Source organism: Rattus rattus, chromosome 9, assembly GCF_011064425.1.
Source record: "Rattus rattus isolate New Zealand chromosome 9, Rrattus_CSIRO_v1, whole genome shotgun sequence".
Classification (NCBI taxonomy): Eukaryota; Metazoa; Chordata; class Mammalia; order Rodentia; family Muridae; genus Rattus; species Rattus rattus.
In genome coordinates, this window is record NC_046162.1 from 78,295,437 (window position 1) to 78,313,333 (window position 17,897).

Below are 17,897 nucleotides of genomic sequence, written 5' to 3' on the forward strand. Positions count from 1 at the left end.
CCTCACTATGTCACCCTGGCTGCTCTTAAACTCACTATGTAGACCAGGCAAGATGCCTCTGACTCTGCCTCCCAAGTGCTGGGATTAAAGGTATGCACTACCTGTATACTATAATATTTTATATTGTATTTATATTTTTTCCATCTTTATTAACTTGAGTATTTCTTATTTATATTTTGATTGTTATTCCCCTTCCCAGTTTCCGGACCAACATCCCCCTTCTATATGGGTGTTCCCCTCCCCATCCTCCCCCCATTACCACCCTCCTCCCAACAATCCCATTCACTGAGGGTTCAGTCTTGGCAGGACCAAGGGCTTCCCCTTCCACTGGTGCTCTTAATAGGCTATTGATTGCTACCTATGAGGCTGGAGCCCAGGGTCAGTCTATGTATAGTCTTTGGGTAGTGGCTTAGTCCTAGAAGCTCTGGTTGGTTGGCATTGTTGTTCGTATGGGGTCTCAAGCCCCTTCAAGCTCTTTCAGTCCTTTCTCTGATTCCTTCAATGGGGGCCGTTATATTTTTATATGTTGGCAATTAACTATCTACAAACCAAATGAGATAGTTTACTAAAGAGTGTGCCAAGAAAACTAGGATTGCAATTCAGTTCTCTATAACTAGACTGCATGATACAATGAGATCAATGCTGACACCCTGGGATTGCAGTCTTTTGTATATAGGGACTGAATCTGGTTCCTAGAATTAAACAGATTCGATTCTGTTCTTCTGTCTCCGGGTGCCAGGCTGTGGCAAGCTATTTCAGCTTACGTGAGAAGCTTCATCTACACCACCAGTGTACACATATGCATTGAATACCTATCAGCTCACAAACCCTGGGTGGACCAAATCATTAAGATTCTAAAGATTGGCAGGGGAGGCCAAAGGATGCTCAGACCCCAGACAGCACTATCATTGATAACTAATCCACTGATGCCTTGTTATGGACAGTGTTTTCCCGTGTGAGATTAACCCATCCAGTGATGAGATGAGAGGCAAGATTCCTTGCCTCTGGACACCCTTTGGAGTTAAGCAAAACATTTGAAACACAATGGGAAATACAATTCAATGGGGATGATGTCATCAAGTGTCCCGAGGAAAGTGGCAAGGATAAAGCTTCCTCCTGCACACATCCCAAGTATACAGCCTTATCTCGGTGTCGATTCCTTCTGCGGGCAGCCGTGTATGTGTGGGGAATGTATGTATGTGTTATATGTGTGTATATATGTGGATGAGTATGTGATGTGTTTGTATGTGTATGATGTGTGTATGCATGTGTGATGTGTGATATGTGTATGTGTGTGAGTGTGTGTAGGTAGCAGAATGCAAAACCGGTTTTTTCTTGCCACTTTATTTTCTGTAGTATATCACATACCAATCACAGTTTCTCCTCACTTCAGTCCTCCTAGTCCCTTCTCCTTTTTCCCCTCTCTTCAGATCCACTCCTCCATTTCCCTTCAGAAAAGAGCAGGCCTCCTGGAAAATCAACCCTACATGGCACAATGCATAACGTGTTACACTAAGAGTTGGCACGTACCCTCACATTGATGCTAAATGAGGCAACCTGGTAGGAGGAAAAGGGTCCCAAAAGCAGACAAAAGAGTCAGAGACAGCCCCACTCCCCCACTTTTAGGATTCCAACCAGAACACTAGGCTAAACAACCATAACATATATGCAGAGTACTTAGCTCAGACCCGGATAGGCTCCCTGGTTGTTGGTTCAATTTGTGTTAGCCTCTGTGGGACCTGCTTAGTTGAATCCGTGGGACATGCTCCTGTGGTGTCCTCCACCTCTCTGGCTTGTACAATCTTTTCCCCCTTCTTCCCTGGACTTCCCTGAGCTCCACTGGATCTTTGATGGCTGTGGATCTCTGCAGCTACTCAGATCAGTTGCTGTACCCAGCCTCTCTGAGGAAGGTTATGGTAGGCTCCAGTGTATCAACATAGCAGAATATCATTAGAAATAATTTCATTGACCATTTCTTTGCTGGTCAGGTTTAGTTTTATCCGGGGTCTCTGGGCTATCAAGCCTTTGGTTCCTTGGTGTCTACTTGTGAGTTTCAGCATCAGTCAACAACTCAATCCTCCTCCACATAATCTCAAGATTTTCTGTGGATAGCCTAAGGCCATTTTCACTAAACTAAAAAGATCATCCACTTTCTGTAACAAGGACATTCTCAAATTGTGATTGCGTACCTTCTAGTGGCATTTAATAATGTTTTAGAATTATTGTGTACAAGAAAGATGGGGTTACAGAAGCCTGACCCCAAATCAAAGGGTCTTCTTTGTCACTGTCAGCCCAGCATCATTTAAATAAAAAGATATTTACCCCACAATAGATAACTGAGGAGATAGTGTCAGGCAAAATTAGACAGAATTCCTGAGGTTATGTAGGTCAAATGACACAAAAGATTACTTAATGGGGTTGGCTAGATGTCTCAATCAATACATTCCTTGGTGCCAACATAAAAGGTTGACACATAAAAGCCAGGAGTAACAGTGTACACCTCTAACCCTAGGACCTGGGAGCCAGAGACAGGCAGATTTCTGCAGTTCATGGTTGGTCAGCCTGGCCAACTTGGTAAGCTTTACCTTCATTGAGAGCTGCTGCCTTGAGTTAAATGTGCAGAGCAATAGAGGGAGATACCAGATGTTGACCTCCACATACATATGCAACACCATCAGAAACATGTACCTCTATGTGCACATGATACACACGCAAAAGTTTAGTTAGGAGAAAAGAATTCAGTCTATGAACCTACCATACAATGTGGGGGCTATGATAAGCAATGTGTTTTAGTATTTCAGTTTGCCAAGAAATAGGTTTTAAATGCTCTTATCACAAAATTTATGGGAAACTTTGCCTTTGTACAGTGTACAGTTTGTGTGTGTGTGTGTGTGTGTGTGTGTGTGTTCATTATTTCTCAATTAAAATTAACAAATAAAACTGGAGGGTTGGTTATAACCTAAAGACAGGCATTTCCACCTTCTCCAAAGACAATGTCTCTCAAGAGAATAAAAAGAAGACAACCACCTGAGTCTGTAAGAATTCACTGCTCATGCTGATCAACCACAGGTTATGGTACAAAGTCTTCACAGAATCTTGCATGTGGTTCTAGAGAGCTCAGCAGAGTGGAGTGGGGAAGGAGTTCTCTTGTTAGGGGAAGTGAGTAATGCTCTTCTGAGTTACAAGTCAGAAGCATCTGAATTCATGGATGTTACAATGGCCAGCATAGTGAAGGACAATGCCCTAGAATTTGACATTGTACACTGAAGGATATTCACTGGGCATACAGAAAATTTAGATCTTGAAGGAGAGAAAATTCATGCACCTTCTTGGGGAAAATATATGGAGCAAAAACTGACAGGTCTTTTCATTAACTTCATGGACAAGGAAAGAAGAACCTATAGTTAAGGAATTTAGAGAACTCACTACACGTAGGGTGAAGATTAATACTAGCAAGCATTACATACCACATGTCCTAAGCATGAAGTTGAGTCTAGGATTTCCACATACGACCATACAGAAATAATGGCACAATCCTCAGCCAGAGAAGACCTTCTTAAGTGTCAGGCACACCAGACCAGGAACATGCTTACTTTTCCCAATTATCCTGAGAACCAGGCATCAATACCATCCTCTTCCTCCAATACAGAAATGATGCTTAACTGGCTTGGTAATCTTTCCAGAGTCAACAGGAACTATCGAGAGAAAAGGAGTACAAGGAACTCATCTCATTCCATTGCCTAAGACTTGTGCTATGAAGAACTTTACCACTGAGACACATTCATCCTTCTGTGATGTCACTACCGCTTTGAGCTATTATAAGATACGAAGTTGTTGGACGTGAAATTATTGTTCAGTTGTCTTTAGACACCCATTCCTATAACCTAGGCTTAGATTCAGGACAGAATTAGCTGCTAGGAATGTTGGCTGGATCCCGAGATATGCTACAGAGCCTTGCTGGTAAGAGTCTTGGGATAGCTCAGCTCAGAACCAGGAGCTGAGAGAACTATACATGAGATCTAACAGCCTTGAATGAAGGGGCTGGAGGTCACAGGCAAGGAAATTAAAGGAGAGAGTCCCTAAATGCTCATCTGAATTAAACCCAGATACAGAACAAACGGACAATGAAACACGACAAAGGCAAATCGAGAGAAAAACAAGCATCTTTGCCAGAAGAGTCGAGGCAACTATTCAACAGAGAAAGAAAAAGAATAGATTTTGATCAGCAAATAATTTCCAATGAAAATAATTACAAAGTTAAATGGAGATGTTTTATACAAAAGGGTCTACTGGCGGTATTGTGTTTTTGAAGACAGGTTTCTGTGACTTTAAAGATGAAAGTAGGAAGTAATACAAGAACTAGTGAAGGAGAAACCATTGAAGATATACACTCTTATATTGAAAATCCTTGTCAAGCATCATCGTAAAACAGCTTTTTCTAGGTTGGAGATGCCCATCGCTGTCTTGGAGTTGAGTGGTTATCGGCACCCACAAAATACCTCTTAAGATAATGGTTATTGGCATTCCCTACAGAAGGAGCAGGAAGGGTCATGACATCTACCAGCCTCTCTCTTTCAGATGCCAATCATCCCTGTTGACAATGTGGCAATTGACTGAGGTAGGCTTTCTTGGTAGAGGAGCTGACCATCCGTTGCTCAAGGTACCTCTCAGTAGTGTAACTGCCTTTTGAGTCACCCATGTTCCTATAAGTAACTACAGAAACCTCATAGGTTCACTGTTCTAGATTGGAAGGGAAGTCTTTCTTTGATCTGTAGATGATATATTGAGACACGTTAGTCCTTTCCTTATGTTTTCTAAGAAAAATTTACCCAACATGTATCAACTAAGCTCTATATAAGGCGAGCTAGATTTTCAGAGATACCAAAAGCATGACTCTGCTCCAAGCAGCCAGCACCTTGCATGTAGAAATGGCAAATCCACATATTAATGCAACAGACTCAGTGGCCCAGCTTCGTAATGCTTATTCTAAGAACTGCTTACCGAGTATGCAAGGTTACAGATTTAATACCCACATCAACAAAGAATGTTTTGCCACTCATGTTTTCAACAATAGACACCATGCTGGGACTATTTGTTTGAGATTTGTGTAATCAAAGGATTTGTGGAGGAATTTCCTGCATTTGTGAGGAGCTGGGCTAGACAACTCTGGAGTTCTCTTTTAACAGTAAGAGGCTAAACATTTTTGTTAACAAGCACATGAGGTATTTACTCCCGTATTAGAGATGAACAATGGTTGAGTGGATTCTTAAGAAGATTAAAACTGAAACAGTGTCACAAAAACTCCATCAGATCATCAGGATCCAAGCACTGGAACCTTCTGATTTAAAAGGAGAAGTAAGCGCTTTATTGTCATACGGACAGGAAAAGTCGTCCCCTTTCATGTCTGCTTGCTATCTTTGTGCTTGATCAATGCTGACATTTTTGGTTTAGATGAGTTGTATTCATTTTTATTTTGTGATCTGCCTGCAGCTCAAACCTCAAAAACAAATCAACAGTAGGATGAGGAACAGTTCGCATGTGATTAGGGGTCTTCTGAGCAACCATGAAGGAGAACTTAGAACGCTATACTTGGTAGCACATACTAATAATTATCACAGTACTTGGGAAACAGAGACAGAAGGGTCGCTAACAGTTCAAGGTCAGTATGGTCTACACCGAGTGTTCTAGTTAAGCTATGGTTGTATAAGGAGACTGTCTTAAACAGGACAAAACAAACATAATGCCATATGAAACGCTCAAGAACTACACATGACTCTGGGTCAGTCAGGAACTTGTGAACTCCAGGAGCCCCTGATGCCCTGCGAGACTAGGAGTACTGCCTCTTGTAAATGAGCAAAATCCTGTTTTTATTTATCTGTACCCTGGGAGGGACTTCAAGTGTTCGTAACATCTGACACAGCGAATATGCCATTTCTCAAACCAAACAGTGCCTTCACCTCAGTTACTCAGAGTCGGTTCCAAGGAACAGACTGATTCCCAACTGAATCTCATCATAAGCATTGACTTCTTACAACCCAGGCTAATTATTTTGCCCCCCCAAAAAAACTAGTTGTAAAATATGAAATCTGATAGCATTGTGAAATAACAGAGATCCTCTTAATGTTTATAAATCAGACACTAAGCTTAAGTACTCGGGTCGAACAAGGGCTGATTTGAAACAACCACCTGATAGGCATAGAGAAAGACACCCAGCTAGATTCATTCAGTAATGGATGCCTTAATGTGGCCTGACTTAAGAGATCAGAATATAAAATGGTTCATCTTTATTACATCAATACACAGAAGAGAATTTGCCTGGCCCTAAATCTACCTGACCCTGTTTCTTCCTCATGCCAGGCCTTCTTAGCATACTGTCTCTGACCTTAGGTGCATCACTAGCTGTAGAGACTGTGCTCATCAGTGGAGTAAGGCCCGGAGTGGAATGCAGCTATCAAAAAGCAAAATCCATGGCAGCAACACATCACAGTTGACATTTTGGAACTACCTCCTGTTTTTTTATCTTTTATCCCACTTTCCCCATTACAAATTTACAATTGGCGGTATTTTTCTCAAATAACAAACAAAGTTGCTCGGACCTGAGCGATTTGTTGGAATGTCACTCTGAGTTTAACCATTGAATCAAGAGATTCTTTATACCAGAATTTCCCCTCCTCTAAAAAAATGGAGCTAATAACAGTTATCTCTGTGTAGTTTATGGTCCTGAGGTGCCAGGTACTGTACCACAGAGGTTATATACTATCTAGGGACAGATACTGTTAAAGGCTTTTTTGAAGGAGGTGGTTAGAAGCTGCAAACCTTGGAAAGGTCACTGCTGATAGGCAGCCAATTATGATAGGATGGTAAGCTTTCATAAGCTCTGTAGATGCTGTCTCAGCCTTTTGTGAGTTCTCAGGATGACTTGAAGACTCATAGGCATTGAAGAAGGAAATGGAACTTTTGAAAGGCAAAGACTCATGTTCTCTATAAATAATAAACACTTACGGCCATATCCATGATCCTGAACCTACATGGTTTTAGAATTTCCACCAGTCAAACTGTACCCTTTCTGATGGTGTCTTTTCTACAAGTGAAATGAAAACTTACAGACATGGGATAGCCTGAGTGCCATTTACTCCATAGTAACTCTCAGATATGAAAATTGAAATAAAAGAATTCATAGAAGAAAAACATTAATAGAAAGCCTGGTGATTTTTTTTATCTCTAAAGCATATTTCAATGTTTAGGGAATGGGGCATTGCTCCTCACTAAAGACCTACAAGTAGTTAATTTTAACATACATTTCATAATAACGTGTGCCCATGTTTTTAGTGGTGGGGGATGTAGTTACGGCAAAGCAGTGCAGAAGCGTGACCCGTCTTACAATTTCACGTCCTTCCTGTTGCTTTGTTGTCCCTTAGAAGCCGTGGAAGGGTGACAAAGACATACAGCACAGCTTTGTTTTACTCCTGCCTGCTGACAAAGGAAATTAAAGATTCACTTCTGCCACACCAGCCACGTCAATAAGCCAGACTAGCAGTCCACTGATGAAGCTGCTCCTCTTTTTGTCTTCCTCTGACCGTTACTTCCCTTAAGAAATCTCTAAATGGCACTTGCTTTCTCGTTGTGTTTGCTTCAGCCCTCCCTAGTGATGATATGAAAAGAACAAAGGATCCCAGCCATTAGACCGTGGAGTAATAAAGTATGACTACATAGCCCATGGACGATGCAAGCACCCAACAAAAGCCTCTATGCTGAAAGAGTAAACTTAAAGGAACAGACAGACAAATGAGCAAACAGCCCAGGCTTAGATCAGTTTGTACATGACAGCAAGGTCTTACCTTAGTTACAGATCCCAACCCTGGGGCCTTTTCATCTTCAACACGACTGCGCAGATACACCTCATGATCTCTTCTCTGCGCTCTTCCAGTTCCCCTTCTGAGGCTGCCAGCACCTACCACCATGGAGATGAGAAACCCCACAGCAGAATCTCCTTCTGTTTTGCCTTTCCGGCCACATTCAGTACAGACAAAAGCCAGAGTTCTCAGCGTTACTTGACTGAATCGACACTTTCTTTAACTGGTTCCCATGCCTACTCATGGTAGAGATGCCTGCCAATGGGGGCTGACAGAAAACAAGAAACTAGGAGAAATACCCTTTCTCTATGCTCATTTACAACACGGTCTTTGATCACAGCTCTAGGAGCCTGTTAAATGACAAGAATCCCTCAAATTACCAAGTGGCCACATGCTGCCCCCTAAACATCACATTGACCCAGAAGGCTGAATCCTCTCCTGCTGACATCTGAGGGCTGGTACAACTTCATCCAAATCTGATCTTTTTATGTGTGGGCTCTCTCACTGTCACAGTAGAGTTTTCTGTGAAAACACACACCCTGTCTGACTATGTAACCCTATACCAAAGGCAAACAGCCTCTTGCCCAACATCATCTCGCATGGGTTCCGAGGTGGTAGGTGACCCTAGAGAAATTATCAACAACCTTTGTATTAGTTCCAAGGACATTAAATGTTCTCTGGAAACTGTTCTCATTTGTGGTTGTTTTCTTTGCTTTCTTTCCTTAGGGGGGTAAAAGAAAGAATGAGTCAGTTACTTACTGTCCAGTGTGCATTTCTTAGGAAGGCTTATCATTGGTGGCCTTAATGAAAAATGTCATAAATCTGAAGGCAGGGCCCTGATTAAATGACAAGCAAGTGGGAGCTGAGTGGGAGGCATTAGCGAGACGAGGCAAGAAGTGTTCACATGGTGCGACGCCGTCGATAACTGGGAAAGATAGAAAGCCGTGTAGGAAAAAGGAGAGTAACTCGCTATTCTGAGAAAGAGAGATTTGTTTGTCTTTAATTTATTGGTAACTTGACACATGTCTATCGGTTAGAATGCACATACCCGGCCTTGCTCTCTCACACCTGCTGAAACCTTTCTTCTTCCCATCAGCTGCCCTCCTTATTTCGTGTTTTTGTGACCCACTGGGTTTAACTGGGATTGTGCATGAGCATGTGCTGGAATTGAGGGTTGATGTAGGGATAAGCATCCAGTGGTGACGTCTCTAAAGAAAACAATTTCTCCCAGCTAGACATTCGCTGCCGATGGCTTCTTAGGGGCGTGGGGAGGATCCTTCCACCCTAGGAAAGAACTGATGATTTGCCTGAAAAGTTTTTCCATTGACTAACTTTCTTAATTAAGTAGATGGCCTGACTCTTGCGTAGCATTTGTTTTAAAACCAAGTCTTTTGGTAAATAAGAAGGTATTGTTTTACCCTCACGGTTTCATTTGCAAATTCTTAGAGAAAAAAATACAACATGGATATTAGAGCCACCATTAGAATCTCCCAGTGAGTTTAATGTTCTCAGCTACCTGCTTAAATGACTGTGCAGTTAGTGATTAATCTCACCCACTATGTTTTCTTAATGATCTATATCATCTTAAAATACTGTTCTTATTTCCGAAGCAATGATTCTTTCTATACTATTATTACTTCTTAAGTAATGATTCTTTTATACATGTAAAAATAAGATAAAATATAAATTCCATAATTTTCACTATCATTAAGGTAATCCTATTATTGATGTACAAATTGATCACCATCTTCTAAGCCATATGTTCATTTAAAATATCCATGAACATAAGGTCGGTGCTTAATGCCTATTTGTCAAAGGTCAGAGTAACTATCTGAATAAATACAGCATTAAAATGATCTATAGCTGCAGTTATTTACTGTGTGAGTGGTCTGCTCCCTTTTTTAAAAATGAGATTAAAATATATACATTTAATTAACTTACCATGACAAACCAATTGTGTATACACACACACACACACACACACACATATATATATATATATACAGCTCTTAGTAAAAGTAAATGAAGTAATATTTGCAAAATACTTAAAATAGTAGCAGACAAAGTAAATGCTATCAGAATCATTGTAAAATTATTCTAATGGAAAGTCTAGAGAGGAAAATTCCTACAAGAGGGTCTGTGGGTGTGGGTGTGGGTGTGGGTGTGTGGGTGGTGGGGTGAGTGGGTTTAATTTTTTTCTGTAGTGCAAAGATTGACAGGAAACAGGGATGAACTCAAAAAAACCTACACGGCAGAAGGAATGGGCAGACAAGTATCAGGTATAATTAAAGCTGTGCAAATGAAACACATCGATCTTGAAAATACTGCCAATTATGCTTCTGGTAATGCTATAAAAACTACACAATTTGTATAAAGTAATTCTATTTTCAAAGCAATTTTTGCTTCCTTTGAGATAAGGTCTCACACAGCAGGCTGGACTCAAACTTGCTGTGGAGACTTGGATGAGCTTAAACTTGCTTTTTTTTTAAAAAAAAAATACCTTACACTTCTAATCCTCCTGCCTTCACAGCCCTAGTGCATCGCCACTCTGGGTTTATGCAGACCTAGCAATAGAACTCGGGGTTTCATTCATAGTAAGCCAGCATGATGTCCACCAATTGACCTAGACTCCAAACCTATATTTTGGTACATTTTCTCCAACATAATATTCTTATTAATTTTCAGGGAATTTCACATCATGCACCTGATCACACTCACTTCCCAGGCCTCCCTTGTCCATCCTCCAACCCTGGTGACACTCCTTCAAAAAAGAAAGAAGAAAAGAAAGAGACAGAGGGTTAGGCGCACCTAACCCTCGAGAGACTGGAGACCCCAGGAAATTTTGAGGTCTAGTGGAGTGGGCGAGGTGGGGACATCCTTGTAGAGACACGGAGGTGGGGTAGGGGGTATAAGATATAGAACTGTCCGGGAGGGTGGGGAATGGACTGGGAGGGGAATAAAATCTGGAATTAATTAATTAATTTTTAAAAAGTTTTTAAAAGAGAGTCTAGAGCATAATCAAACTTTCAGTGGCTCCCCTCTTGAAGAAAATGGAGTAAGATCAAAATCCCTTTACTGCTGCACAGTGCCACGTTTGTGCGGATAACGGACAGAAATGTTAACTTTAGCCCGATTTCAACATCCAGCGAAAATGCTTACGTTCTTGATGTTCACACAGTCTTAGTCCTTGCTGAAAGGTTCCTCCTGACTGACTGAAACAAACTGCGCAGGTGCCATGTTTTGCCTGCCTGAGAACTTCCTGTTATTCTAGCTTCCGGGCTACCCTAGGATATGGAGGAAGTGGTTAAAGTTCCCATCAGTAAACAGGGCGCCCCTCCCAGACCTCTTTCCCTCTGCTTAAGATCCTCAAGCCCGTTTCTCTTTCCTGATACATTTCCTTTCCTTTGACCAGGCTGTGCTATGTTATCCTGAGAGACTTTGGCCTCTGAAAGCATGCATAGGACATTGGCGAGATGTTTACTTCCTCTCAGATGAAGGACAACATTTAATTTTAGAACAGAATACAGAAGTGCCCCCACGCACTTCTGGTTAGATCTTTTACTTAAGAAATTACATAATTTTTTTTTCCTAAACAGCTGGCTGGTATTCCTCACTGCCAAACACACAAAGTGTTAGGCAAGGTGTTCTGAGAACGGACAGAAGGGCAGATCAAGGGGTAACCTGAGATTATTCAAAATATCATATGAATCATGAGAATGTTAATGGAAGAATTTATCCTCTGAGCCTCCTTTGCGTGTTTGATTTATATAGTTTTCGTAGACCAGGATCTCAGTGGTACACGTACGTTCAATTCTTGCTTTATGGTGACTCTACATGATTAAAGAGGACGTCCTTCCTCAGACTCTGATAAAAAGTGTGACTTCTTATAGCCTTTACTGACTTTCCGGTATTCAGTGTCCCCAAATTCCTGCAAAACAAGCCTCTCTAGACTTCCAAGAGCTGGCTCCTGGGCTGAATGAAAATGAGAGTTTCATAGTCATAGCTTACCTTCTAACACAGACATCCATAGTCATCATTTAATCTGTTACTGAGATTAAATAAGATATATGTTACGGTCCCAAGTCACTAGGGAAATGGGTACCACCCAGAACTGCTGGTTATATGGTCAATTTATTCATGAGCTGTGGCTAGGGCCACATTTACAACAGAGCTCAAGGTCTTGGTCAGCCCAACCAATGGTTGGTGGTTCTACAGCTGAGCCACACGCAACTCTAGGCTGATTGGTAAAGTTTCCAATTTCTGTGGAATGAATATTCGAGTCATGGCCAGTCACGAATCTTTCAGTATCTGTCTTGTGTCTATTCCAATCGTGGCTGGTTTTAAGGTAAACATGTGAGATCTCAGGTTAGGGCAAGTGCTGGTAAGAGATCTGAATTGGGTCTGGTGAGCTGAGAGCTCAGTTTGTCTCTTAAATTCTTGAGGGTGCGCCTTAAACTAGAATGAAATCCGAGCACAGTAGCAGGCTCTTGGAATCCCCAGCTGTTGGGATGCTAATGAAAGGTAAGAGGGACAAAGACAAGTTGCAGGTCTACAGAATGGCGTGTTGCACTAGGTGTAACTAAAGGACTGTTTTGTTTATTCTAAGGGTTGGGGGAGAAAAGAAGAAATGAAATGTAACAAGAACTGGATGTACTTGCAAAAAGCTCGTCTTGCAAAAAGTGATACCACAAACACAGACTCATGATTGAGCGTAATGTCTTAAAATGTCTCCCTAAAATCCAGTTAATGCTCAAGCCCTTATCATGAGTTATGGAAAATCCGTACACATTGAACTTAAATGTCTCCTTATGATTAACCTTATTATTATTTTTTTTATTCCCAGTCTTTTCGACTCTGGAGTAGGCTCCTCCATTCTCAAAAGCCGTGGATGTAGAAGCTTTTGCTTGCCCGTGTATCCACTCCCCAGTAGCTGCTTGTTGAGTCACGCTTTCCCAAGGGTGCAATTCACACCCTTCATCCTGAACGGAAATGATAGAGACAAATGGCGTGAGCCCTGAAAAGGAATCAGCGGGCAAAAGAAGCACGCCTATTTGGTTTCATCTCTAGGTCAGTTCATGGGGGAAATATTCCAGAGAGCTGAGGTGGTGAGCAGTCACTGGTTAATCATCTTAAACTGCTAAGATTAGTCTTACAAGGAATGAAAGGCTTTGATCAAGAGACTAGGGCAATCGTAAGAGCATTGTGGTAAAATATCTCTCTGTCTCTGTCTCTGTCTCTGTCTCTCTCTGTCTCTGTCTCTCTCTGTCTCTGTCTCTGTCTCTCTCTCTCTCTCTCTCTCTCTCTCTCTCTGTGTGTGTGTGTGTGTGTGTGTGTGTGTGTGTGTGCATATGCAAGGGGCAGGTTGATATATGTACACATTTCTGTGGTGGTGAGAACTTATGTGCACTGACGCCAGAGGTCAACATCAGGGATCATCCTCAATTGTTTTCCTCCTTATTTTCTGAGACAGTTAACCTGGCTGCTTGTCCAATGAGCCATCAGGACATTCACCTATCTCTCCATTTTCCCCAACTAGTACTGTGTTAGAGACCTCATCATTTACTTTTTCTGTGGGTCCCAGGGATCCCTTCTCATGCTTTCACACCAGGAAGTCCACTGAGTCTAGCGTCTCTCTGGCCCCAAAGGTAAAGTACTAAAGAGTAACGTTACACTGAAAGTTGTGGGTCCAGAGGAGTGATTAAGCTGACGACACAAGAGATGGAGATATGAGTAAGGAGAATATTACATAGCTCCAGAGGGGTAAATTCTGAAGATGCTTGCAAGTCAGCTATGGATTCCACAGTGATCAGAAATCCAGAGGGAAAGGAGGCAGAAGGGAAAGGCAGTGGGCGAGCAGAGAGAATAGAGGATGTCATGAGAGTCTAGACAATTCCATGAAACCTGGTTGACCATATATACAACAGAGCCATTTCAAGACGAGAGTCAGTGTCTTGAAACGTAGTGGGTTCAAAGCAGAACAAACAACATTGAATAAATTAGGGTTTGTCCTGTCTTCAGTTGGCTATACCTATGTGTAGTTCTGAAATATCAGATTTCAGATATAGGTTTGTCTGTGGTCCGAAAGGCAGAGGAGGCCGACTGACCCACAAACTGAGGAACAGGAAGTTCATACACGGTATTATGCTATTGTAGGAAGGATATCGAATAGAGGTAAGAAAGGCAGAGGTTTAAAGAGAAGGGAGCACACTTGAAGAAGACAGTTTTGGAAAGTTGCAAAGTCCAGTCCACGATCCTCCTTTGGTGCTCTGCATTAGTCAGATTCTGGGTGTTCCCCTCCCCATCACCATTGTGCCTCCCACTTTGTGGAAACCCCACCCAGACTAAATGAACACTTTCAGATTAGAGACTTTTAATAGCTCACTCATTCCATTTTCATTTTCCAGATTGGCCGGAAAATAGCCTTTGCGACAAGAATGACCAAGCTCCCACAAACTATCTGTTCCAAAAATGCTTGCTAAAGACCCCTAAGCGCATGCCTCTGGTATTAGAGAAGAGGCATGAGCTCAATCAAAGAAAAGCACTGTGGTTGAAGCTGTCCTTTGTGGGGAAACTGTAATTGAGTAAAAAGGCAATAACTCCCCCTCCTCCTCCCAGGTGAGGTCATGTCTCTTTTAAGATTGAATAGCTATTTGTGTCTGGAGTCACCATTGAAGAAAACACATATGAAATACTCAAGAATGCTTCCTTTGTTTTATTCAGAACTTAAACGTTCGTGCGTCAGTCATGTCTTCAAGATGAGCATTCTGAGGAATATGATGATCTGTTAAATTGCTGCAGAATAGATAATGTTTTGTGCATCAGGACATGCATGACACTGATTGCCTGTGCTTGTCTATTCTCCTAGAACAGTATATTTTAAAAGTAGGGTCGCCTCCATTCGAAAACGTAAAGCTAATATCTAAATATCCCAACCAAAATATTACCTGTCATTTTCTCAAACAATAGAAGCCATATAGAATAGAAGCAAGACAAGTCAAACAAAACCCCAAGAGCATGATCTCAAACTGTGCTGGTCCCAAGATTTAATTCTGAGTATAGCTGAGGGTCTTTGGGGCTTAAATTGTGTGCACAGCAAATTTATACTACATAGATCATTCAATACTTAAATTTTCTTGTAGCAGTCTTGTCTGATACCTTAGAAAACCTGACACATTATCCAGCTAATGGAAAGTTTCAGGTCTTAGCAGTTCTCAACTCTGAACACTGGATGAGTCATTTCAAAAATATGGCATTTGGACATGTAAACACCGCTTCTGATTTAATGATAATGATATGAATAGGAACAGCTATCATTCATTTGAATAAGTGTTGCATATCAGAACGGAGGTCACTGTTTTGCACAGATTATGTTCTATTTCTTTAGAAACTTCATATACCGTCTACCAAGGTCACGATCCGATTTTTTACATGAGAAGCACAAGACTCAGAATGTTAGCACACTATTCCAGTGTCACGCAAGAAAGAGGGGTTATTGACTGAAATCAAAGTCATCTAATAAGTGCCATTCACATAATTCTCAGTTAATAATGAAAGATCAGACCTTCTTTAAAAAAATAGAGCCAATCTCCTTTAGAGTTTTGATAAGAACCCCCCCAAATAAAATATATTATTGGTGTTGTATTTGTGCCTTCCCATAAAAGAAAGTAAGCCCTACTGCTAGACACCGCATACTTCAAACATGGGACTTGGAGGAATTTTCTAAATCTGACCTAGAATCCTCCTCCCTGTGGGCTAGAGTTCACAGTGCTGTATGAACTTATATGCAAACTCTCAATGGAGAAATAAATCAATAATCCTACCTAGCTGTGCCACCTATGAGCCACAATAGTGACCAATATGGAAAGATTCTAAAAAGTATAACAGTGGCATTTATATCCTAGGAGTAGCCAAGTGCTGTCTAATTAGACTTAGGACTCCCCCAATAGGAAGGAAGTCATGCCTGGTCCTTTAAACTTCATCAAATACCCATGAATGTCAAGGCCATAAGACCTAGATAATACTGTCATATTCCCAAACCAGTGTAATCTCTAATTGCATGCTAAATTATTTATTCTTGTGTGTACAGATAAATGTAGTCCTCTTCTCTTTTTCTGCAGATGGAGATCATTATAGAAAATGACAACAGGTCATGAACTGACCATGGAATACCTTCCTCTCTTAACTACATTTACAACACAATCCGTACGAATCTGGAAGCATGGTGGAGAGAGGTCCCAAAGAGTGTAAAAGACAGAGGGCAAGGCCATCTGCTTTGAGATACTCTCCTATTGATCAATTTTTTTAAAAAAAGATCTAAAGTAGAGGATGGAACTTAAGAGGGGAAGAAATGGATCTGAGAGAGGTTGGGGTAAGGAGTAGAACGTGGATGTGACCCGGATAGGTTGGGTGAAGTTCTCAAAGAGTATAAATATTATATTATTAAAACTAGAAATGGAGCCAAGTTATTATTTGCAGGGGGGGTTCCTATTATTCTCGAGTAGTTCCACAAATAGCCTGTCAAATAATATCACATGCAGGAAACTCACAGAAGTTCAGTCTTTGCCGAGATGTCTAGAAAGTCAAGCGAGTCTATAAACACCACATACTCACAGATCTCAGCTAGTCCACAGGAATCTTGTGCCAAAGGTGGACCAATTCCAACCATTTATCTACCTTTTAAAATCATCGATGCCACACACCCGACATCCAATCGACTCCGACTCATTTCCTTACTTGGTCAGAGCTAATCTTCCATTTACATATTGCTGTGCAAGAAGCATAAAAGACTGCGAAAATAGACCAAAACCATGCAAATCCAGGCGAGCAGTGGTTATGTACTTCCAGCTTGCTGTCCTGAAGAAGCAGGTATTATCGTCCTTTGGCAAAAGTTGCAAATGAATTCGGAGGCTTGGGAAAGCTTTATATCGTGGGGGGGGGAGGGGGGAGAGCGGGGAGGAATCTGCCCAAAGGTTTGTGGTTCTTTCACAGAAAGCTCTATCCACTGGGCCATCTCTCCAGTCTAATCTTCTGATCTTAAGAAATCTGTTATAACAAAAGGCTCAATGACTTTGGGATTCTGAGGACAAATTCTTCCACCCCTGCATGCAAAATTTAAAAGTCAGTAGCTCCTGCTTTTGAACTCTCCCATGTCCACATGTCATCATATTAGAAGCAGAAATTGTCTGCTTTGCAGCTGCTTTCAAGAATACTTCTGTAAAACAGACCCAAGTTTCAAAACCTGTGGAGAGAGTCATAGCATGAAAACCTCATGGCTCACAAAAATCTATCAACTGAACAATTTCAATCACAAAGGTTATGAAAATCTATCTTACCATTTCCAATTTAAAATAGCTGTTGGTTTGGGTCATTTTTTGCTAATAAATCTGTGCATTGGATAATTGTCCTCAGTCCAGTTCTTTGAAGCTCATTTTCTCCCCATCAAGGTGGTGTCACCAACCACATTTACTGACTCTGACCACCTCAAGTTCCTCTCAAGTCTGTAATTTCTTCCGACTTACACACTAATCCCCGTGAACCCTATCTCTCGCATAAATATTGGTGATATTCTAACCTCTCCTAGTCCCCTTGCTGTCTACTTTGGCTTCTGTGAAAATTAGGTTCCCCAATGCAGCCTTGACCAACGAAACTTGCTTGAATGAGGTATTGCATGCAGCATTCCTGGAAACACAGTCTGACGTTTTCCAAAGCCTTAAGCAAATGCAAATATCACTATTGCTATTTCTCCTTAGGCGGCAGATGGAAAATATAGAGGAAGCTTTATAGTACTGGCTGTGTGGAAAGTTACGGAAAGAAAACAGCACCCAAATCACAATTTTTTCTTTGCTTATAAGAGAACTAAGTACGAGGAAGCTTCTTGTTCCCTCTGTGATTGATCCTGCGTTCCTTTTATTCTCCATTTTCTTTTCCTTTTTTTGCATTTTTATTAGATATTTTGTGTATTTACATTTTATACGTTATCCTCTTTCTTGGTTTCCCCCTCTCCCATCCTCCCTCGCCCTGCTTCTATGAGGATGATCCCCCTCC

The 17,897-nt window shown here is 41.3% G+C and overlaps 1 protein-coding gene across 1 annotated transcript in view; it reads right to left on the reverse strand.

Moving 5' to 3' along the window:
• Nucleotides 1-8,038, reverse strand: part of Kcnj16 (potassium inwardly rectifying channel subfamily J member 16) — a 29,754-nt gene extending 21,716 nt beyond the window's left edge. The window contains exon 1 of the mRNA XM_032913836.1: nt 7,839-8,038. The gene's annotated coding sequence lies outside the window, so the exon portion shown is untranslated. The remainder of the gene's footprint in view (nt 1-7,838) is intronic.
• Between the last annotated feature and the right edge of the window lie 9,859 nt (nt 8,039-17,897).